The following is a 25,435-nucleotide window of genomic DNA, read 5'->3' as shown; positions in this document are numbered from 1 at the left end:
GGATCAAGGCAAATTGCTGGAGTAGGAGAAAGTGGACAGGTCTTCAAAGGCATTCTAGGTAAGACAGAGCACTCCCTGGGAGCCTCTGCCTCAGGCTTCAAAAATAAAGTTTTGCATCTGATGGCAGGAGATAAGAAAATAATTGCAGTGGCTCATTTAGAGAATGCCAGTTTCCCATCTTCTTGTATACAACCACAATAAATAGTGGCTTGTATAAAAGGAATACATATTTACTCAGAGAAATAATCACTCAGAGTAATAATCGCTCAGAGTTTGTACACCACTATGAACAGCAGAAAAAATGTTTCATATAAAGCCCAGCACTGGGGTGAAGCAAGCTGAACACAATTCCAATTTCAGAAACAATGAGAGGAGAAAAATGAAACTGAGTATCCGAGGCTCTGCAGCAACCAAGAGAGGGACATCTGACCGGGTGCACTGAGGGAATCATGCTAAGTTCAAGAGAACACACAAACTACTGAAAGTACTCTTCTGAGAGAAGAAACTACAGAAAAAAGAGAGAAATAAACATTCCTTGGTCTGATAAACCATAACATTTCATAATAGTTATACCTGTGTTCCATGCCTTTGAGGACCCCTATTTGGGGAGTGTAAGGATTGTTTGCAGATACATTCTGCATTCTATCTATACTCTCCAAGAAATGATTAAAGCTGCTCTAAGCGTTAGCTTCCCTTACCATCTTCCTCCAAGAAAAGCTGGCAAATCTGGTTTACATGTAGGAGGAAAGAGGAAGCAGAACATGGGGAGAGGGAGAGGGGTACCGAATCATTATTTGTGTCGCTGGAGAATGACAGAGAGGGCAACTTCAGCAGTGACAATGTCAAGTGTCCAAAATGAGTCAGCCATCAAAAAATATGACACTGTTCTTACTTTTTTAAAGAGAAACTCTTTATATAAAAGAAACTTCTCTATACATTTTATTATGTTTCCCTTTTTCTGAACTTCTGGAGAACCTTTGCTCAGCATTCCCAAGGTTTTCATAAGTCTTGAGAACTAAATTGGATCTTTTAAAATAAAAGTTTGGATTCCCAAACACTATCCTGATAGCAGCACCTAAGGATTTGGAAATATCTATGTTATCAGTAGCACAAGATTTGCAGCCGTGCATTGCCAGAGCTAGCAATGAAGTCATGGTGGAATAGTACTGCCTTTCTCTTTCCCTGAGAACTTGTAGCAGTTCCTCAGTTTGGCCAGATTTGCAGAAGAATTCTCTGAAAGCAAAGGGCACAATGTGAGAAGTCTGTGCCTAATGATAAAGGAAGCCATAGCAGGGGCACTTTGCACTTGCAGGTAAAACGCTCTATTGAAAAAGGGTAAGTAACTTGGTGTTTTAGCTACACCTTTCTCACTGCCTCCTGCTGAAAGTGATTACTTTGCTGGCTCCGCCCCAGAGAGGTCTTGAGAAGCATAAAGCAAATTCACCAGTGAGAACTGCATGGAGAGTCTGCAGGCAGAGTTGAGACAAAGCATTTTAAAGGAAAAAAAGCCCTGCACAACAGAGTTTTATCTTATCTTGTACAAGGGAAAACATACTCAAATACTGCAAGGGCTTGAGAGTTACTGAGCACTAGAAGTATAATAAATTACAGGATTCCCCCATCCCTTTTCACACAGTGCAGCTAGGAAAAAGGATCCCAATATCTACATACATTTTTGTGGGATTCCAGCAAATCATGAATCTAACAAACTTCAAAGCCTCCCTCATTAGATGGATTTTGCTTTGCAAAATGTGTTTAGAAATTGGTAACTACCTGACTCATGCACAGCACAGAAGAGTTATTTCATCCTGTATTATTAGTCACCTGTTATCATCAACGTCCTTTGAACCAGTTTTGAGACTACAGAGCACAACGTAAATCTGCCACAGCTTTTGGCACCTCCGGCTGAGTACTTGCTCATACTCCACAAAATTATGCAGACTATTAACCTTACATAAATTTTAAGAGGCTGCATCTTCTCAAAGTACATGCAGAGGTCAGACCTTTGCAGTTCATAATACCACTGACCAGCATGACAACAGACGTGGAAGAACCATGAAACCTCCACCTAAAAACAAGTACAGCACCATGGTACAATTGGTATACAAGGAAAGAAACTGAAAATAAAGTCCACGAGGAACACAGGGCGCTGCAACACCTTACTAACTCAATGAAATATTGCTTGGAAGAATAGCCGTAAACCTTAGGAGTCTCTGTCTTATCATATTGGAGCACCTGCAGTAAAGCGAAAGGACAAATTATTATGGGTTCAACAATAATATTTAGCAGACAATCCTAAACCTCTTTCAGTATGAATCAGCATACCAAGCCTGACAAACATTTTTATCTTCATTACAAAGTTCACAGAAGATTCAAAATTAGCTATCAAAAGATTTATATTGAGTCAAATATTAATGTAAATATTTCTAAGAACTCTTCGCTTCTAGTTTCAATTTAATTATTTTATAGACTTGCTTAATATGTTATTGCTTAATATGCTTAAAATGTTTTGACTAGTTCAGTCAATGTTGAACAAAGAAGAAAGAGTGCAAATAACTTAAGAAAACTGCTCTTAATCAGGAAACAGTTTTCCAATACAGGCTGATACGTTTTCTGCCCATCTGTTAAACCAGTCCCATCAAATTGTTGTGAGGATGAAAAAAGGGGATAGGAAAAAAGATTCACAGTACTCATTATGACTCATCCAGTATTTTTTACTAGCTTTGCTTATAAAATGTAACATAGTTAATTCTGTGGATTATATTAAAAGTGAGTTATTTTAAATCCAACTCTAGCTTACAAGCTTTTTAGTGTAACATCATGGCAAGTCCACAGTACTTTTATGTCTGCAAAAGGCTAAGTATACAAGAGTGCTTTTGCCACTCTAATTTATCTCACTTCATTCAGGAACTAACATATGCTGCACTGGCAAAAATGCATTTTGCCCAGCAGAAACTACATATATGCTGAAAGCACTTGCTGCAAGAGGCATACCAGCAGAGCTTTTCCAGTGCAGATCAGGCCCAAGCTACTCAGGCACCTTGGAACTGGACAAACAAAACACCAGAGTATGCGCCAACAGCACTCCATAATAGACATCTATTTATTTTGATTTCTAGCTAACCCTTCAACCACACATTGCCAGGCAAACAGCAAACTAAGAATTATGCTGTCACATGACAGTGCACGGGCTGCTGCTCAGCAGAAGCCCATCCTAAACATACTGATTTTCAGTATTGCTCACGTTGTCTGAAACCAAATTATTCTAGTGTGAGCTAGTATTTTCTTAGTTCTCAGAGTAAAAAGGAAAAAATTAAATAAAACAAAAAATGAACTACTGAACGACATCTGACAACCTGAAAGACAGACACTGGGTTTGCACAACTTTCTCAAGTAGGTCAGGTCAGTTAGCCCTGAAACACTTGGCTACAGATGGTCATCTTTTTTTGTAGATGAGCTATTTTTATCCTAATGGTAGCTAACAGTACAGATATCTAATAAATGAATGCAGTACATTAAAAACAATGTTCTAGCAAATGAAAATAATCCAAATCAAATTCAAACTACTCCATTTAAAGATTTCATAGGTCTCATAAAATGAAAGTATATTGAAAAAGCAGAAAAGATCAATATGACCAAGAAGCACCAGCATATTGATCAAGGGAGAAAACTAAAAAGAATTTTATCTGATGTTTCGCTCCAATTATCTTCCTTGTACTCACACAGCAGGACTCATCTCTCACAGCTCCTGCACAGCCCACCCCAGGGACGACACAAACTGCCCCTCTCGCCTGCATTCGGTGTCATTGCCTGCTTCTCCTTCCCCCGTCCCTAACTCTACAGTGTTACCACCACAGGGGTTTTGCTGAGTTTTTAACACAGGGCTGTTAATGCTTACATTAGATGTACTATATTTCCACTGTTTTATGAAATTAAGACATAATTATGACCTCAAAAAGTAACAAGAGATGTTTACAAATGGAATCATAAGTCAACTTCTGGTAGACACAGTACAGCTTGTATTGCAAAGAAAGCTAATGAAGAATTATGCAGGGGATTCAAAAAATACTTGACAAGAAGCAGCTACAACAAAAATGAGCGGTATTCAGTAAAAAAAATGATACCAAAATTGCTTCAACATACTATGTATATAAAAGACTTGCGGGTCAAAGATGAAAAAAATGGTTGGAAAGCTTTAGGACTTTGCAAATCTTGGGATGGAATACGTTCTATATAACAAGACAATAAAGATGAAACCATGCTTTTTTAAAGGAAAAAAGTTTTGCCATGATTGTGTCTCAAAGCATTTTTTAATTTTTTTTCTTAAAATATGTTAAAAGGCCTACAGAAGTCAATAGTATTAATACACTTAAGCTTTATCAGGCTTGTAATCTCATTTAAAAAAAGTTTATTACCTTTTATCAAACTCTTTCCATTTGTATTTGCAGCCATTAAGAGACAGAGTGTGACAAAAGGAACCTGAAAGCTTTGCTAGTAAAATGGCTGCTTTCAATGTCTGTCTCAACAGAATCTATACCAAGTTCCTGACTTAATTTTTCTCATCTACAATTAGAAAAGAGTATTTGAAGCCATAACATACATCATAGCAATCTCAATCCATAGCAAGCAGATCACCCTATACCAACATGTAAGATCAAAAGAATGCTGTCACAAGAAAGATAAAACAAAAATTAATTGGCAAAATCTATTTTTCATGAGTAGTGATTGGAATTATGATTCTCTCCTTTATTCACCAAATACTGTATCATCAATCAATTATTCTGTCAAAGACAAATGTTAAAGTGACCCAGGTCATGAGTCGTTCCATTTACCCTTTCTAAGCATTGCCATAAGGTTAGCTTTCTCCCAATCTTCTGGCATTTATTGAGTGTTCAAAGACCTCCAGGACGAAGGGCAACAGTAATGATCCAGACGACTACTTGCACATAAACTGAACATACTACAGATCTTAAGAAAGGAAGATACTGACATAAGTATCCGATACAAGTCTCGCGTAACTCAGTTCCACATCGTTTTGTGCTAGCCGATCTAAATCTATCCGCTGTGGCTCCACGCTCCTCCATGTCTCCCAGCCATGTTGTCTCTTTCTCTCCTTTGCACCCACACAAGTATTCATGCACAATCATGAAGTGAGTCAGTTTAGAGAACTGATTCTGCTGAAAATTATCTCAGCAATTCGTTTTTGGCCAGATCAGCTCCTTGAACCAAACCCTCGCTCCTCTGAACTCACAAGCAACAGCACCTGTGCAAGGAACAAGCACCTGTGCATGGCAGTGATGCAAGGAGAACACAATCACAGGAGAATAATTTAGATCAATTAAATGGGCATGGAAACACATCTTTAATCCTCTGCACGTGTGAAGCTCCACAGTAAAGCAATAAAATACAGAAATCTGTAAAGTTTTAGTTCATACCGGCATCAAATTTCTACCACCTTGCTCAGCAAAGACTGCAGCTATTCTAATTTCCATTTAAACAATAATTCATTAACACATACATATAACAGGTAAAATAAACTAACATGTAAATTAATTCTGGAAAAAATACTCAAAAATTACAAAGCTGAAGTGCAAATTTTGAAGAGAATAGAGTTTAGCAAAGTAACAAACATAGAAAAACAAAGTGACAGATTACCTGTTATGGAAACAAATACATTCAGTAAGGCTAGACTCTAGTGTAAAAAATAAAGGAGCTATTAAATGGCAATCAGACCAACAAATCCAGATTATTTAGATAGTATTTATTATCAACCTTTTTCAAGTGTATAATCATTGCCCTTCACAAATGTAGCTCAGGTTGATCCCACATATATCCACAGTAATTTGCATATTTAATTCAGCTCTTTCCTTGTGTTTTGGGGGAAGAGGGATTGATTACTTGTGATAATGCTGTATTATTTTATAAGCCAGCGACAGCAGAAAACACTCAGCCTTGGAGAACTGACGTTCTCTGGAGCAAGTACACTGTGTGCACCCAGTTTCTGCCCTCTGTGGCAGGTGAGCAGATTCTCATCAGATTCCGCCCAGTTCTGCACTCAGTGCCGTCTCTTTACTTGCCTCTGTAATCTTACAGGTTATTAAACAATCCACATGCCCAGGTCGCAGTAGCATTAAGCCTCCTAGGAAGGTTTAACTGATCCTAAGAATATACTAAATACATGTATATTGATTCAAAATATTGATTCAATACATTTTAGCATGCTGGCTGAATAGAAAAAAAAACGAAATAAGCTCTGCCTTCTCCCCTCCTCTCCCCAGCTTCTTTTTTATGTTTATAGCTTTATTAAAGCTTTATTTCAAATGTAGGTTTCTCCAAGCAGATAAAAGCCTTTACTAATCAGTAAGGGCTATGTTTGGTAAATGTGAACATTACAGATAAGTTTTTTGGTTAAAGAATCTTCTTAAATTCTATAAATACATATTCCACCAAAAAGGATTCCCTTCCCCACTCCAATAACATAGGTGACTTTCACTCCAGTATTTTATTATAGGAAAGAGACTCCTGTGGAGAACTGGCAGGAATAACACCCCTAGCCACGAGGCGAGTGCTAAGAGAAAGGCAAGAGTGCATAACATCAGGATATAGCAGAAAGGAAGAACAGACCTTTAGGTAAATAATAAGCACTACCACCAATAAGCTGCAGATAAAATTGCAAAATTACAGTATGCACACATTATAGAATAATTTTAATGAACTTGCAAAGACAGTATTTCAGACTAATTTAACCAAGGAAAACTAAATGAAATCTCTGTGAAATAAAATAGGCTATACAGATGGAAGTCTAGTACTGTGGGTTTTACCTCTGGGAGTTGCAGCCTGCACAAGATTCTATTCTTTCATTACAAATCTGTTGTGTGGGGGGCGGAGGAGGAGTAACTGTGTTACAAGGATAAAAAGAATAGCACAATTGTTGTAAGAACATCTAGTTTTCTCTATGTATTCCTATCCATCACAAGACATCTTCAACTTCACATTTATTTTTCCTCATTTCTTTACCTGGATACTATGTCAGTAAGGAACCTTTTAATGTTGGGGGGAGGCACTCTATAAGAAAGGCCCCCGAACAGGATATCGCTAATTCATTAGCAGCAAGTGAATCATTAAACAGTCTTCATTTTAAAAGGATACAGAAAAACAAAGCAAGCTGATCAAGCTCCATCAGGAGAGAGAGGAGGACTGGCAGAAATAGCAGCTGTGCTCTAGCTCAGATTGGATTTGTGTTGGCAGAACTGTGAAATAAAGCCTGCAACATATTGTGCCTTTCTGTATCCTGCTTCCCCAATAAAAGACATCAGAGGAATTTAATGCTTACGTTTTGCCTTTCATAGACTATTTTATTTAGGAGGATTTGTATACAGATAAATTTATAAAGGTCCAAGATGCATCACTGTAGAAATGTCGCTCCTTAGAACAGTGCCATCTAATATAGACACGTAGCCTCACACATTTGAATATCTCAAAATGCTTCATAAACACCAACTGAACTGATGCCATGAATCTGAAAAATATTAGTGTCTGAAAATTTTGTGCTATCTGACCACTTTGTTACAATCATATGTTTCATTATAAAGCAGAAAAAGTCAGTGAAGGGGAATAAATCTGCTAATTTAAACTGTACCTTTAACAGCATTTTCTATGTAGTCAATTTAATAATGTCTTTCACAGTCAATTATGCAAGAGTTAAGTTCCTCTCTTGCTAAGAAAAAAACTAAAAAAAACCAAGAAACAATAGAGACCCAACAGATTCTTAAGAGTAAAATTTAAAAAATGAGATTTCTATGAAAAGAGCTATACCAAAACCTAAAATTCAGATAAATAAGTATCTGTAAAAACATAGATGTGAAAAACATTCTTGTTACTCTCTGAATCAACTACAGTGTTTTTCAAAGAAATGAGAAAATGATTTGATTTGATTACAGTATGTAGAAACATATATGCATCTTGTACACTAGTCAAAAAAATTAAGTAGTTATATTTCACTGATCCTCTCATTTCTGGGGGTAGAAAACAAGAATGAGAAAGTACAGATAAAAAAGGAAGAAAAAAGGCTAAAGAAAGAGAAAGGACAGAGAAATGTGCAAGACCACCTCAAAATACAGAAATACAGTGTTGCTCTTTGTGTTCCCATCTAGAAAGTACAAAAGTAGGTCACCTGTGAGGTATCAGACACAGGGATATAAAATGTCTCTTCTGACTACCTTTTTGGGGAACAGGTCTGGTGTGGGGCATCTTTTGGAGTATAAGATTACATGACATACGGTATAAACTACCTCAACCTGCTTTAAATAAGTTACCCTTCTGAATTTGTGAATCTGATGAGCCAAAACTTTCACAGCTCAGATTTTCAAACCTGAAACTGAGGACAGAAACATAAGCTCAAGCCCTGAAATATCAGGAGTCCAAAGACTAGTTACCCGCTGCACAAGGATTCAAAGAGCTTCCTTCGAAAAGGGATCACTGCACTCCTGCCTTCTCCAGTGGCCTCAGGTACCCAGGGAAACGGAGCAGCAGAGCTCTTCTCCTCCTACAGGGATACCAGTTAATTTTTCCATCTACCTTCTTTCTGTCTCAACCTCTTAATCCTCATTTTTGTGCTGCTACAGCACAGTAGACTATTACTTTATAAATTAAACCTCAGTTTGAACAGAAAGAAACAAAAAAGTGCCATTCACTATGATTCACGCTGTTGGGTGAAAAGGGCTGAAGCGTAACATTCGGAGATAGAAAATCCTTTTCTTCGGTTCTGCCCCTATCTATGCAAACTGCCAATTTATTCCATCCATCCACAAATGAAGGGAAAAAGGATTTGTCCAAGGAAAAATATAGTTATAATAAACATGAAGTAGAAACTGTAAGACATCTTTCCCTCTTGAACTCCTTTTGAGACTAAAAATAAAAATACATTTCTGCAGACTTTAGGGCGGCCCTAATTGGTTCGAAACCTGGCCTGGTGCGCTCAGCCCGTGAACTCCGTAACTCCACACAATGGTCCTGTGACGAGGCGACTGCGCAGCTGTTCTCGCTGGAATGGGAGTGCAGCAGAACATTTATGCCAGAAACCTCAAATATATTTGATGAAAACTTTAACACCCATATATCAGATTTATTCACAGGTTTTACACTCACCAATGAGAGAACCAACTATAATACTTAATATTTTGCTAGAAAGCCAATATACTTTGTGATTTACATTTTATCATAAGAGACAGACACATTTGCTTTGTGATACAGACACGAGCAAGATTTCTTACATTCATTATAATTTTGTCTCTTATGCTACCACACAACTACAAAAGCAGGGCTTTTTTTTTTTAATAAAACATATCAGCTTAAGGCAGACAGCAGTGAATTAATTCTAATAATTATGGGTACTAATGTAACGATTCACATCTTTGGATGCATCAAAGATCACATATAGGTTACAAACAGAAAGGTGAGCACGACTTTGGCACCATTTCCTCACTCAGGCTTCTTTTAATACAAGTTCAAGCAAAAAAAGCTTATAAAGAACTAAAAAATATATATAATTTTTTCAGGTAAAGTAAAAGTAATACACAACTATACAAAATGGTTTACACTCAGAGGTTTCCTTTTTTAAATATATTTTAAAAAAAAACCCTCTCTGTACATAACGGTAAAGGACAGTATCCATTACCTGCAGTATACAATTCCAACCAGAAAATATTTAATCTATAATAAAATAGAAACTTTCCTGTGAGTTTCATCCAGTGTTGATTTTTTTGAGCCACTGTCATTTTAATAATCACCTTGAGTAGTAGAATTTTTTTTCCGGTTGCCATCTTTTCCACAAAGATTAGGGCAACTTGAAGACCTGTACATTTTATTATTATTATTATTATTATGGGAGAATTACTTAAAACTACTCATAGAACACCTCATCAAAAAATCTTGTATTGAAATTGCAGTATCTGAGTCTACCCAAATTCTGTTTTTCTCTGTAATTTCTCCTCAGGTCTTTAAAGTTGTTGATATTTTTAGAGTCAATCATGCTCACCTTTTAAACTGGTAAGGAAAGCATATTCACAGTCTGTTGCTACAGTGCTTTTTTCATTATATTAAAAAGCATATTGATGCATGAAGTTTGAAAGTTGAAATCATTTTCCCTACCACTTTTCATTCATCATGGAAGGTCACAGTTCATGAAATTGCTCAAAAAAAAGATAGAAATCTTGTTTTTTTAAAAAAATAACAATTAGTACTTAGCACTTGCCCACAGTTCCCATCTTTAGAACTCAGAGCATTTTTGGCTATTGTTTTAAGCATTTTTATAAAGGAAAGAAGTTGAACATGGAGTAACTTGCCCAGAAACAAGCTCATGGTTAAATCAAGGTTAGAAGCCAAGTTTTGCAAACAGAAGCATCATTCTAATACTTGTTTGGGATTTTGTCCAATGGTTCGTCCATGTGCAGCTGGCTAACCAATTTTTACCTAGGTTTTTCCATTATTTCTGCCCATGAGCATGTGGGCAACTTAACTAGAGTGTTAGGAAGTTTTCTAAAGTGGGAGACGTGAAGAAAAAACCCCTTCAATTACATACCTATAATTTTATTAAACTTTAAGAGCTGGTTTAGTTCCTTCCACAAAGAAAAATCCCGAGTCATGATAGCACCCTTTTATTTAAAGTTTCAGATTAAGTATATTTGGGAAGACAGGAATACCATTCCCTCATTTCTACAAAATCAAAATTTCAACAGTGATGATTTCTAGCTCTGTGGATAGACCTATGTCTGTCTTTCTGGAAGGGGAAGAGAGGGGAAAAAGAATGTGAACTCCATTGCAAAAATGAATAAAATGGGGTCAAAGTGCCCACTGAGGTCATGGCTTGAACTGATTTTTCTATTGCCATTGCAGCAGGCCCATCCTTGGAGAAATGTTAATTGAGAAAACCTTCATTTTGGAAAACCTCTGGGCTGAGAGTACTTTATGTCGGATTCAGCCTCCTTTTCTGGAATCTTTTTGGTACTAGGACCAGGATCCCACTTTGGAGAATGCACTATTGGATATTTTAACCAACTGTAGCAGAGATGTACTTTTGCGGTTCTCTTTTTTGTCTTTTTACATTAAGGTGGGTAACTTGAGATCTGTTGTACAATCTCATCACCCACCAAGAACTGGGAAAATAAAAATGAGCAGAGCACTGATGTTGCTCCTATGCACTCAACCTCACGCACATTTGCCAGGAGGATTAAGGGCTTTATCGCTTCCCATTCGCCTAGCACCAGCTAGAACATCTCACGTTCCCATGTCATCTGATGCACCGATGCTCTGCACAGCCCTTCACCCCAGTTCAGATAAGGACTCTGTTCACCTCAAAACTCCTCAGTCTTCCTCCCACACACCACCCCTCTGCAGAGAATGCTGTTGGACATAAGGATCTATGCCCTTAAAGAAATATTTTACATTAGGATTCACCAATTTAAAAAGTGCTTAGTTCCTTTGGACTTAAATGTTTATTTCTGGTGTGTGATTTGTCCTATAAACTATTCTCTAATGAAAATACTGATTTTCTAAAACCTGTTGAAGAATCCAAACTGATCAGAAACTACTGCAGGCAGAATTAATTACAGGCTTTCCGATTTCTAGTGTGAAATATTTTTTTCTTTGGTTCATATTTGTTTGATGGTAAGATAAGCTACCTTCTTTTTTGAGATTTTTTTTTCCTTCTCCCAAATTTATCATGTGATTCCCCTTAATGAGATTATATTGAAGCGTTAAACAAAAATGCTTCTCCAGAAAAAGATTTTCACAAGCATAGAAAAAGATTTATTTGTTCTTTCTTAGATTTTGAAAGTCCAGTATTAATATTTCTGTAAAGCCATTAGAAGCATGAAGCAAACAGGTCTCATTATTCACAATGTCAGCTCTGACGGAGTAACCTGAAGGACATAAGCTAAGCCCCATTAAGGGGGCATTTAGAGTTGTAACAAAGCAACTGAAGCTGGGCACTTTGCTGTAGTCACACTGCAACCTGGCAGCTGGATTTCTGTTCCAGGCTGCAAATACATCAAAAATTTTAATCACAATTCAAGATAAGGAGATGAAAAGAAGTGTTAAACATGACTTTCCAGGTGGGGTGCTAAGGTTGCTAGAAAGGCCACAGCATAAAACCAACTGATTAAATAACACCCTTGGTTTCCCTTACCAGAAATAGCCTCATTCACAACACTTCAGGAGAATTCTTGCCAATGCTTTAACTACGGCATAGTACATGCTGTTGAGCTGAGCAAGACAGACCTACAGCGAGCACCGTCTGTCAGCGGCAAGGATAGTGGCACAGTTTTAGTTGGGTCCAGCGACCACAGATTCCCTCAAAAGCAACAGAGCACGGCCTGCACCTGCAGCGCCAGCGTCCCAAGGACCCTGGCCCGCTGAAGGAGCCGGAGGCAGGCTGCGAATGCTCGGCACAGGGCAGTTGGAGCAATCCTGTCAGCTAATAGCCAAGCTGAACGGCAAGGAGGTGGGAGCTTCTCAGAAAACTATTTGGATACCACCTTGTTCTCCCAGAAGCAGTATAACAGAATTTCCTCAGTAAAAGTTCAAACATCATTCAAATATACACACACACACACACACACACACAGAGCAATCAACTTGGGAGGAAGAAAGACTCTATACTCTAAAGAAGAGCATTTCTCAGTACACAGGGGAAGTAACAGCTGTCTGCCTGCTCTCTTGAGGCTGGGTCAAGGAAGAGGTTGGCCCAACCTAGGACCTGTTTGCAGCGTCAGGCTGCTTTGACACCTAGCGGGCACTTGGCTGTCCCTCAGTGGAGGCTACAAGCCATATATTAATCTCTGAACGTGTAATATTTGTCAAAAAAGAAACCAACATCTTATGTTATTTTGTGGTGAGAGAACTATTTTAAAAAAAGTCAAGCCATAAAATTCAGCTAAATTCACATTTGTTTCTAACCACTACAATTATTCCACTATGTCAATAACCAATAAAGCCATCCCAGAGTGGAATATTGCCGCCAATTTTACAAGCAAGCAATAAAAATAGTTTTTGCCAGAATTAAAACCTCATTTCTTTCCATTTATTTATTCATTCAACAGGCATTAGCCAAGACTCTGCACAAGAAATGAATATTAAATTATATCAGCTGGATGTGTTTCTAAAAAGAATCTAAAAAGTTAAAAACATTGGAGATTTGGTGAATTCACTTCTTCAGCATCTTGAACTAATGGTTCTCTGCAATCTTAAAACATACTTTGAAAATATCGATGCTTTCAGGCAAGCACAGAAAAGACAAAATAAACTTTGCATCATAATCACGGATTTAAGCAAAGATTTAAAATAACAGATTAGCAATTTTCTATGGACTCTCTACAAGTCCACACTTGTCTCTGCAGCTGCTGGTCTATGCAATTTTTTGGGATCAATCCCGCTTCCATTCTCATTTCTTTGTGTTGTGGATGTGCAAACCCACTCTTGGCAACGTCAGCTGCCCAACGCAATGCTGTTCCCCGCTGATCACAGACCGCTCTCCAGCAGATTGCCATACATGGCAGTCATACCCAGAAGAATTGTATTCTGGTACCAAGGTGAAGAAACATTGATATTGCTAAAGAACTAAAAAAAAAACAACAACACCTTGAGATACAATTTTCAAGACTAAGTAGCAAGTAAAGCTCTCAGCAGTTTCCTACAGAAGACATGAGACATGATATTCAACAGTCTCTCCATTTATAGCAAAATGTCATTAAGAAAAGAATAATAGAGACAGACACAGGCTTTCCTGTTAAGACCTCTGAAGAACAGCTCAGTCACCCTTACAGTAATTCTCACAACTTCATTGTCCTTGCATCTGACTCCTGTAGTTCTCATCACAAAATTCATCCTACCAACTCCATGCCCAGCTCATCCTAAATAGATATTATCTTCTCTCTTCCTTCTGCCATGTCACCTACCCCCTTTAGATATAGAGCATAACGGGAAGGAGAAGGGAAGGAGAAATGTACCAAACCGCAAGACACTTGAAAAATAAATAAGGGTTTTTCAGTATGACACAACCCAAAGTACTGCACAGAAGCACTACACCAGTCTGTTCTATTCATTAACTGTTATGTCCAGTATGATTTGAGGTTTTGTTTAGCAAATATCTCTACACTTAATTTAGATTTCTAGCTAAATGTTAGAAGCAATGACCCCTAGATGTTGAAATCCAGGTGAAACATTCTCCAAACATGGTTCTCTATTTTTCTCCTTTCTATGCATGCTACAAGACCTGTTTCCTTAGAGATTTGTGGGGGTTTTATTTATTTTGAAAAGCTGGATGATGCAGTAAAGAGCTCTACAGTGTTTCATCAATATATTTTTTAAATCTCATTAATTTTTTGGAGACTTTTTGGGTTGTTTTGTTGTTGCCTTCCTCCCGTTTCCCCCTCCCCCCCACCAGTGCAGTTTTGGGCTTAAAGCAATTTAGACAGGAGTAAGTAAGTGCAAGAAATAACTCATATTCTGACTTCGCCAATATGTTACTTTAGTTGGTAGAAGAAAAAACAATGTCCTAAGAGAAAGGTTTAAACACATGAACTATTTTTCCACTCAAACTGAATCATTTAATTTGCTCATTACTGCTCTCAAGCATTAGACTTGACAAAGAATGTTAAGCTGGAGCATTTGGACATTAAAAACAAAAAAACAAAAAAACACTGTGCTTAAACACCTGCAATGGAATAAACGTGAAAATTCATATAGTCCCTACATTTTTCAAAAAGAAAATTGGTCTTGTAGTATAAAGACTAGAGAGATTCATGAAACACAGACAGATTTTCCAGATCTGCCCTAGACTTCTTGCATGACTGTAGCCAAATTGTTTCCCTACACAACAGGACTCTGTGAAGAAAAATTAATAAGCAGATATGGGATGCTCAAATATTGTGGTCATGGATGTCGCACAAACAGCTAAAATCCTTAAAGAGACCAAAAAGCAGTCAGAAAACTAGAATTTTTTTGGATGGTGGTGAACAAATGTTTCTGAACAATACATGAAAAATCTGCAGGGAGAAAGCAGGAAAAGGGAAAAGGACGCAAAAAGAAAAGAGAAGGGAAAAGGATGCCAAAAAAAAAAAAAAAAAAAGGAAGGGAAAAGGATGCAAAAAATAAGAAAGAAAAAAAGAAAAAAAAGAAAAAAGTTACCGGGGCAGGGAGGGAAGGGGGCTTGTTGAGTTTTTGTTTCTCTTTTTAAAGCATGACAACAGAAGAGATATTTCAGCATAAAACATCTTTAAAGAAAAATATTCTCAACCTAAGCACCAGTGGGATTAAAACAGTAACCACTTTGGAAGGGCGGGCTCTCCTTCCCTTCCATTCTTTCCCCACATTAAACCTAATTTGCTTGATTAAGAAGAGTAATCACATTCTCCTCCATACTGAGCTGTCTCTCCGGAGGAGTCATTCCTCGTCGGGCACCACCTCTCCTGCAGCCCGAATGATGCCTGGAGAGGCCCCCTGTTTGCACCAGGGCCGCACGCTCCCCTTTGGAGAGCCAGCGTGGCACCGGGCAGGCAGAGCCCCTACGTAGCAGCTCCCCTGGCTTTCCTGCTCATAGGTCGTAGCCGTTGCTATATGCTGTCTGCTGCAGTTTGCCTACAAGTTCCTAACTGTAAGGAGCAGTTTGCAGAGTTGCTAGCCTACCTAATCCTGCTGAAGCTTCTCACACAGAAAGGTACTGGAAATAACATAAAGAACATTTTCCCACTCCTATGACACCTTATAGTTCCTATCACAGCCACCTCACTTGACCTGTAGGTTTTAATTTATGAAGTATATGCAGCAATGGTGGTTCCCAAAGAGTTTGACAAGTTTATTCCCCCTAAAAATGTATTTGCTCATCATCTACTGGTGTAAGAGATTTGGTGTTTTTTTTCCAGCAACGACTCTCAATTTCTCGAGATTTAATTACTAAAATAAAACCAAGGCTTCAAGCCTAATGATCACAAAGCCATTTCCAGGCATCAAGCAAATACAAAGCAATGTAGTATTTCCCTCCTCAGACATACCACTGGCACTGCTACTCCCAGGCTCCCAAAAAAGCAGCAAAGGAAAGCATTCTTTAAGCAAGCATTGGCTTGGTTCAGTGCCACAATAAGTGACTTTAAATACAATCATTATGCACTGAGGTTAAAAATACTTTAGGATACAGAATAAACTGAAACTAAGGTTTGGGCACAAAAGCCCATGATATTTAAAAGCTTCATAGATAAAAATCAGTTCTTCACATGCATGCAATTTAAACACAGTTTAGGTATTTATTTTAGACTCTAGTGCTATGCTCATTCAAAAAACACAGACAGAAAATAGGAAGGGCATCATACTTGTTTCATTTATTCTCTAAGTGTGAGAGGTTTTTCAACAGCTCATAACAAAAAAGTTAAACTGTATTATAAGCACAGATGATGCAAACTAATGCACCCAAACAGGAGAAGAATGAAAATAAACTCAAGATGATACCAACACAAATCTAAATTCAGACTAACATACACATCAATCAAATGACTATTCTTTTATAACAGTAAATGGTGAATTCAACACACTGTACTAGCTTAGTTCTATTTCCTTGCTCTTACACATTTATCATTATAGTTTATTACTTTCTAACTTCTCACACATGTCTTTTCATGACACGACACAAACAGATTTTCTATAACTTTCCTTGAGCAACTTTGTAAAAATAATAACTCAACAACTAAGGTGGCAAAGAGGGGAAGACAGAATACTTTATCATTTAAAACAAAAAAAAGGAATCAAACAAGAAAATACACAGCGCTGGGTATAATTTTTCAGAGTCTGAGAACTTAATGTAAGCTACATCACTACCATCAAGTTAATACAAATGACTTTCTATGTTTGAACTGAATACAGGGGCTTGATAGAGCATTTTAATTACTTCTAGTAGTCATTCACATGGGGTGGGGGGGGAATTTTGCTACCATCCATAGATTTCATTTTGTTGTCTGAAGAAAGTTAAGTATACACCTGTTATTATGCTTATATGTAGAAACCTTCAGACTTAGTGCGTGTGGTCACTGAACTTTGATTTTTCAGACAGTAAGCCTACTGGATCCTTTTTACCTACTTTCTGTAGCACTTCCAAAATAAATCAGGCTAGCGGATAACAGAGCCAGACTGCAATATATAAGCTCACACTGGCCATAACCTTTGCACTGTGGGCGATCTCAGTAAAATTAATGGGACATAGTTTATGTTGTGATATATACTCATGTTGTGTAATGCAAACCAGTTCTCCATTTAGTCACAGGGTAAATTAGATCATAAGACCTTTGTCTCTTAATTTTAGCTAGAAGAATGCTTGCTTCTAGGCAATGCATATGAACATTGCGTCCTAGGAGAAAATCCTACCGCTTTCCTATTTTTAAAAATGAGTAGAAACAAAGTCTATCCAGGTCTTTGTCAAATACACCACTCTACAGAAAACTTTCCTTTTTTTTTTTAAATCAGCAATTCCACTTAAAGGATATTACAGCAAAAAGGTGTTTGATAAAAGGCTTGCATCAGTGGATTATAATTAATAGGGAAGCCAGCGCTGCCACTGCTGCCATCCATCCTGCACACCTTAGTAGACACTGCTGTCACAGAATCAAGGACCTAATTTGAATCTCTGATCAGATCCTGAACTACTATCGTCTTAAACCCTGCATGTTAAGTTCAACTGTCTCTGATGTCAATTTGCTAGAATAAGCCAGACAGAAAGCTTTACCGAAGTGTTTCCATTGCTGCAACTCTTTCATGCACCTGGCACCATGCAGTCATGACCTAGGGCTTGGGAATGCCAGACCATGCACCAATCCAAGCATCAACCTTGTTGGAAACATCTTCCAACACACAAAGTATTTTAATGAAAGCAAGGTAAGCCATCATCCAGGACTTTTAACCATCATAGAATTTGCTCATTCTACAGCCACAGAGCATTAGCTTCCTAGCTTTAGGATTCTTCAGCTATCACATTAAATTGCTTTCCAATTTATGGAATCAACCCTCTTTCAGGCACACTTTTACAAGCTGAAATAATGCAAGCAGGTGGGTTTTTTGGTTTATTTGTTTGAAACAATACAACAGATATGACGTACCAAGCCCATGACAGAGCTCCAAAAGACTTTCCAATAATAATAAAAACCCTCACTAAAATTCAGTAATGGTTGCCAACTTAAAACTACGAACAATTTGTAAGAGTGGAAATCTCTCAAACTCTCAGAGTACTCAAAGCAAAATTTTAATGAAGGAAAAACTAAATTCACAATAATATTGTAATTCTTAAAGAAAACACTGATGCAAAATTTATCTTGAAATTTATAGTGAGTATTTAAAATTTAGCCAGTAACTACTAGAAGATATGGCACCATTCATTGTGAATACTTACACTGTAGAACAAAGCAACTTTCATGGAGGAAACCAGGAGCCACACTGATGTTATTCAAAACGCTATTGAATTTACCAGCCATACTTCCCTCTTGAGGATAAGTTATTCAATTTTTTCAAATCAAATGTTTAAATAATTGTGCAATAACGTGCCAAGATCATGACCTAGCTACATCACTAAACCAAGTTCACTGTTACGTTATGAAAAAGGATACCTTCTCTATGTATAAGCAAGAACAAGCAATGGTTCTGTACTTCCTCTTTGGTATCACCCCATTTTGCAAAACCGTAACAAGATATATTCAGTATTAATTGCTAAAGGAAATTCTGTAACTCACCAATTATCACATTTTCTTGTGAGTATAGGAACTTCCAGAGCTGAAGAGGTCAACAGTTCAGCTAACATTGCACATTAATGAACAAATAATCCATGCCTGTTTCTCACACACACACACACACACACCTTCCAAAACATACTTATTTTGTAGCATAAGCAGACATTTCTTCTGTGCTCAAACGGCTACGCTAACATTCACTCTACATCTCGAAAATGAAGATACATAGTACTTGTCCTTGTATCACTTCAGAAGGTATACATCTTCACACACATAAGCAGCAAAATAAAAATATACATAATTCAGTTGGAAAATCCCAAAGTTTTTAAACCTATGAAAGTAATCTACAAAATGTAGAAACTGAGATCAACAAGAGCACACAGGTAGGAATGACTTGCTTCCCGGCAAGTGAAAAATGTAAGTTAGAAATGCCAAGAAAAAGAAAAAAAATCCTATATAAGACATTCTAAAAATAACAAAACAAAGCAGGCTGCGTGGCAATCAACAATCACGGAGAAGAGAAAATAAACATTACGGATAGGACACAGAGGGAAAATTGATTTTGTGGATATTAGTCTACACTACAAAAGATGATAGAGGGATAACAGTCTTAGAACAGCTCACTGTAGATTAGACAGATGAGATAGTAAAGTACGTGTGTCAAGAGAAAGAAGAGAGTGCATTACTATCAGAGTCAGAATTGGTATTTATCTACAAATTCTAGGGGAAATTTTGTTATCTGTGCAGCATATCCCTTCTAAACAATAATAAATCACTACAACCAGAGCTTATATACTAGACAGCAGTCAGATTCAGACCTAACAAGAAAAGCATGCTGCATCATGATCTGGGCCAGCAAGCCAAACATTCAGCACCAGGCAAAACAGAGCACCTTGACAAAAACTCATTAAAACGATATGTCAGTATAACTTCTGAACCTAAACTGCTATTAGCCACTGTTAAATTTTCACTAATACTGTAAAAGTCATTGAATTTTCAACAACTTTTAAAAAATGTTGTTTGCAACAGAGTGTTGAGGAAACTAAGCAGCAGCTAGGTAAGAAGTTTTAGATACGGATCACTAACTGCTAGAACCCATGCAAACGGTAATCTAAGAGAGCTACGCTAGAACGTGATAATCATCACGAGTTTTATAAAAGGAGTGAACAAGGAAATTGCAACACTGTTCTTAGGTCACAAAAACATACCTATAATTATCAAAGTTAGTATGTCGGGTGAGTGGCTTTCATTAACTCAAAGGTAGAAAGCCAACCCTAATCTAGCATCACACTGCCTAATGTGAAGAAGTGAAAAGTACTGGAGGATCTTTTCAGCTCAGATTTTGCAGGTGCATTGGGTAAATAATGCTGAAGAACAATTCTAGGGCAAGAATTCCAAAAGCACCCAATATTCATCTTCAAAAGTGGCTTAAGCACTAAAGAAATTATGCTTCACTGAAAAATCTGTGATATTTAAGAGCCCAAGTCTCTTGCACAAGTGAGAGCAGATGAAATTCAGACCTGCAATCACCAGGATTCTAAACAGCCACTAAATGAGCTGCAACATTCAAAATAGGAACCAAGATACAACAGTCCAAAAAAAGCAACAGAGAACGCTGCTGAAGAACTTAGGGAAGATAGTCATAAAACCTGGGGGGGGGGGGGAGAAGAAAGGAAGGAAGTGGACACAGTTTCCCAAAATAAATACTTTCAAGAAAGTGTCTATTCCATGTCACCTGAACATTAGACAGTTCATGATAGGTTTATGTAAAGTTAAATCCAAAAGCTATGCTAAAAGAATGCTAAAGATGCAAAATCAAGAACTCTAATGGAAAACATTAGAATTAATCACTTAATTCAGCCCTACTATGCTTACTTTATGACTGTTTGACTTTGTGAGCCTAAGCGGTCTTTTAAAAACCAAACAAACAAACAAACAAGCAAAAACCAAAAAAACCCTGCACCACAACAAGCTGGATTATGAGTGATCTTACCAACTCACCAGCAGGGTTTACACCTCCAGATCTACAAATGACACATCACCATTTCATAACACAGTAACAGTGGATTTTAGGACATTACTTCCAGCGTGTAGAAAGTAAGACAACAGGTAAGATAGAAGAAGACAACAAATATGCTACAACTTTCCAACTGTTTGCTCTCAGCAAAGCAGAAAAAAAACCATACACTAGTAGACTGTTATGACTCCTGAATTCAATTTGAAGTACTACAGGAGTGTATGCTATGGCAATTACGGATGCCTCTACCCTGGTGCATCCAGCCTCTCTTTGTATGCACACAGCTGTGGTCCCTTCTGTTCCACCTTGCTTCAAACTCCTGCCTCTCCACATTTCTTCTCTCCCTACACCATACACAACAACACAAACCCTTCCCAGTCCTATCCTCTGTCGCATTCTGGGTCCTCCCTCTCCACCTTGTGTTGCCCCTCTCAGTCTGAAGACTCATCACCAATCTTCTGGTTTAAGACTCCTGATGTTCGTCTACATTTGTACCCTCTGATTACTCTTCCACCCCATTTTTTACACACCAAAATACCAGTCAGGCTATTTCCTTCTCATCCATTCTGTACTGATGTAGAAACAGGTATAAGGATAGCACATTTTTCTTTCTCTGTTGGGTGTCTGCACATGGCTCTTTTTGCTCACTCTTCCCAATCTACCCTTTGAGGATGATGTCATCTGTTCACACCATCTTAACTAGCATCTGTACAGCAATGGCTTGTGAGCATGTCTATCCATCCACCTACTCCTGATTGCCTCCATATGGTGCTGCTTCTCCTCCTGGATGTCCCTCCAGAAAACTTAAGCTTGATATGAACAAAACTCAACTCCTTATCGTTCTGCTGAAACACTCTTTGCAGATCAAGTCTTTTGCCATTATTGCCTCCTGTAATATAGATAATTTTTACTTTTTCCCCTCATTCTGCACCATATAATCAAACTATATCCAAAATCCTGTTACATCTTTCTCCATGATTCCATCTTTTTCTAACATTACAGCCCATCCAGTGTCCCATCTTTGTTCAGGCACACTCAGAAGAACTGGAAAGTGAGATTGAGACTCATCTGTTTAAATTTAGACAGGCTTCCCTACCTATCCTCAGTCACACTTGAAGTGAGGCAAATAAATCTCTTAAATGCATTAGCATATATGCCTTCACTCTAGGAAACCTCTTTTTCATGTTACCTTAAGAGCTATGCTGGTATCACCAGTGTCAAGCTCTTCGGAGGCAAATGAACCAGAGAAGGTTCAAAGAGCTTGACCAGCTGCTCTTCAGACTCACTAGGTGCCAGCTGGCTACACTGTGATGTTTATTCAAAGTTTCTGCAATCTTTATTTAGGTATTTTCTTAAGGTAAAAGAGTAGGGAATAGGAAGAAAGTTAGATAAATATATAGCCATTTAAAAAAAGAAAGTATGTTGTTACCAGTAGATAAATAATATATCAATTATCTGAGAAAAAAAGTATTAAAAAAAAAAAAGTTACACAACTGCATTTTATAATTGCATTCACAACTTAAAAACATGTGACTCCCACCAAAATTCGAGCCAAACTGCCCTTCTAATACATCTGCTATATATGAACCATGCTTTAACATTTAGTATTTTATCAAGCTTTTCAAAAAATAAATTTTTTTTAATTTTAAAATCCTAAAAAAGCCGCAGAAATCTCCATACTTATTTGCGATGGATAATTACCAGCAGAACATTTTATACTCAGATATTTTTAAAATACTTGCTTTAGCAAGCTAATTTAAAAAATATTATTTGGGGTTGTATATCTAATTTCTAAAGTTTATTATAGCTTTAGTACTAATTAATATTGACAGCATGCTACACTTCTCCTCCTCCTCCTCATTATCTGGTTGTGAACACTGTTTATACTGCTAGAACAGATCCAGAAATAGATTATGAAACAAAAAGTGAAAATATAGAACAACTCCCAACCCCTCCAAAGTGAAGGTCAAGAATATCATACAAGACATATATTTACAAAAACCTGTGAAACCTCCAGAAAAATTAATGTAGAACATACAAGATTCTTCTTTAAAGAGTTAGCATTTCAACAAAATTATCATTATCAAACTACACTACCATACATGCATTGTACATGGTATCAGTGATGGATCATGAAAATTGCTGGGTTTGATTCATGAACTGAACTGGATTAACAACCCATCTTAGGGGTACGGATAATCTACATGAATCCTGATATACATGCAGGTGTCAACTTGTCCTGAATATAATTTTTTTTTTTAGACAAGACCTAAATGTTGACTTGCATATAAACATACCGGGCGAGATTCAGCATGGCTCACAGAAAAGACATGGCAGTTTTACATCACAGATGTTCTCAGAACAAAGAACATCACAAACAAAGTAGGCAAATTCAAATATAAATCACTGGAAGCTTTCTAAGTAATAGACATTTAATTTTTTTTTTTTTTTTTAGTGTCATGTGGTTTCAGTGTATACAAAGTAAAGAGTGAGAAGGTAAAAATAAAACCGGCATACCCTTAATATAATCTAGAAATCATAAATCATCTGTAAATTTAGTCCTTTTATAGAAGGATCCTTATATAAATGGGAGGGGGGGGAAATCAATCCCATATATGAAGCACAGTTTAAGCCCAACATCACTGACCAATCAAAATTAGTGAATGCACTGCATCTCTCTGCAGTGAGGAGAAGCGACAAGGTAGGCTGTCATTCTGCAAAAGCTGCCCCTTGCAAGCTTTCCTCTCAGAAGCACAGCTTTTCTTTTTTTGAAAGCTTGAATCTCAGTGGTGTCTCTGGAGACGAGAAGCCTTCAGTATGTTAAATTACTTTCATTATGTATTTTCAGATGCTTATTGATTCTACAGTAGGAAGAGTGGGAGACTGCAGCAGCCTCTAAACCAGAACTAAACCAGTTGTATACATTAGCAGTATGCTGAAACAATGGCACAGTACAGGCACAAATTTTCATTAAGGTCATTTTTTGAAGATATGCTTATTACCCTCTTTCCCTTCTACTCTGCTAACAAGTGAACAAAATGAATCCCTCCAACCTGGAACTGCTTCACCTGCATCGAGAATTTATCAAATCTTTAGTGGAGGTAAGATCTGTTCCTTATTATGGTATGCAGAATAAGCAACGTTTAACAAAAAATTTGGAGGAAAAAAGGAAGATATCAAGTTCGGCTTACATTTAGCACTAGTATCTTGTTGTATTTGAGATCAGGAAATATTATTCAAATGCTATTTTTTTCCCCCATTAAAAACACAATGGTAGAAAAATGTTATTTTGTATGAAAGTCCTGTAGAATATTAAGAATCTGTTTTGTTCATACAACATAAAGACAGTGCAGTTTAAGCTAACATACTGTTAAAAAACAAAAGCAAATGCAAACAGGAATATTTTTTTCTCCCTCAGCACTATTTCCAAATATTGGCAGTTAAATATGTTACAGATTTATTCACTTATTCCTTGAAGGATCACAGATAGTCTGTAATTTGTTGTATACTTATTGCTTTATCAAGGTTGGGTAATATGACTAATCTCTGACTTGCTCAATATCCCCCCTCCCCCTTTTTTAAACTTATTTCTTGCATTATCCTGTACATTTAAACCATTTATTAAAAACATCAATTTGCAACACATTCATTCCAAGAAAGAAAATTTTAACAGTGTGCAAATTGAACAAAACCATACTTCCCATAAAGCAAAAGACTCTGCTCAATTTCTCTTTTGATGACAAGAGGACAGACATATGTAAAACCTAGCTGCTCACAAGAGCTAGAAGACTCTGTTTTCTATCTCTAGTCACAGATGTCCAGCGATTATTACTTCTAGCTGGGGCTTTCTGTAAGCTGCACTACTTGGACAAAAGGAAACTTGTCCGAAAAGCATACAAGGTGACAGCAGAATGAGTTGATTTTATTAGGAAATAGTGAACACACAAACAGATTTTCTAATGTAATCTATAAGATCTAGTTTTAGATATCTTTTATTCATGAAGTAAGTGCATTATATAAAAGAAAAATTTAATTATAAACCCTACTTTTAACCTTTTTTTTTTCTTCCCCTTCACAAGGGCATGCAGCAACTAAATTCAATTTTACAACTGACAATATGAAGAATGCAGTTGACCGGGTATCTTTCTAGCTGTATGATCTGCAAGCATCAGGATGCATCCCTAAAATGTATTCTTAGGACATAAAAGGAAATAGAAACAAAACATGGAACACACTTATATTACCACTTAAGTGCACGACGCTTCAACAATATACACAGAAGACTAATACATCTGCTCAGATTTTTTTGAAAAGAAGAATGTAATGATTGATTCTTAAAATGGTGAGCATTTCTTAAAGAGGGATTTATAATTTAAAACCAGAATTGTGGAAACTACTGATGCATGAAGAAACAATGAAACATGAATTCCCCAAAGCAGAATGTGCATACTCCACCAGCAAGCTGAACAAGGGTTTAATCAAGCTTTTTCTATACCACTCATTAAATAACTTATTTGTCATAATGACTAATGGATATTTTTCTCTCAATTTTATGATCTGTTATGTATTCTCCTTTAACGAAAATAAACCAAATTAGGTAACTCATGTTTTTTCTCAAAGCACATGAACTGGATTTTATGATGTATAGCAACTTCTTTGA

At 37.1% G+C, this 25,435-nt stretch overlaps 1 protein-coding gene across 3 annotated transcripts in view; it reads right to left on the bottom strand.

Moving 5' to 3' along the window:
- COG5 (component of oligomeric golgi complex 5) overlaps nt 1–25,435 on the bottom strand; it is a 194,637-nt gene that overhangs the window by 133,665 nt on the left and 35,537 nt on the right. The window lies entirely within an intron of this gene.

The sequence above is a fragment of the Apteryx mantelli genome, chromosome 1 (assembly GCF_036417845.1).
Source record: "Apteryx mantelli isolate bAptMan1 chromosome 1, bAptMan1.hap1, whole genome shotgun sequence".
NCBI classification, from domain to species: domain Eukaryota; kingdom Metazoa; phylum Chordata; class Aves; order Apterygiformes; family Apterygidae; genus Apteryx; species Apteryx mantelli.
This window is presented reverse-complemented; position numbering and strand designations above follow the sequence as displayed.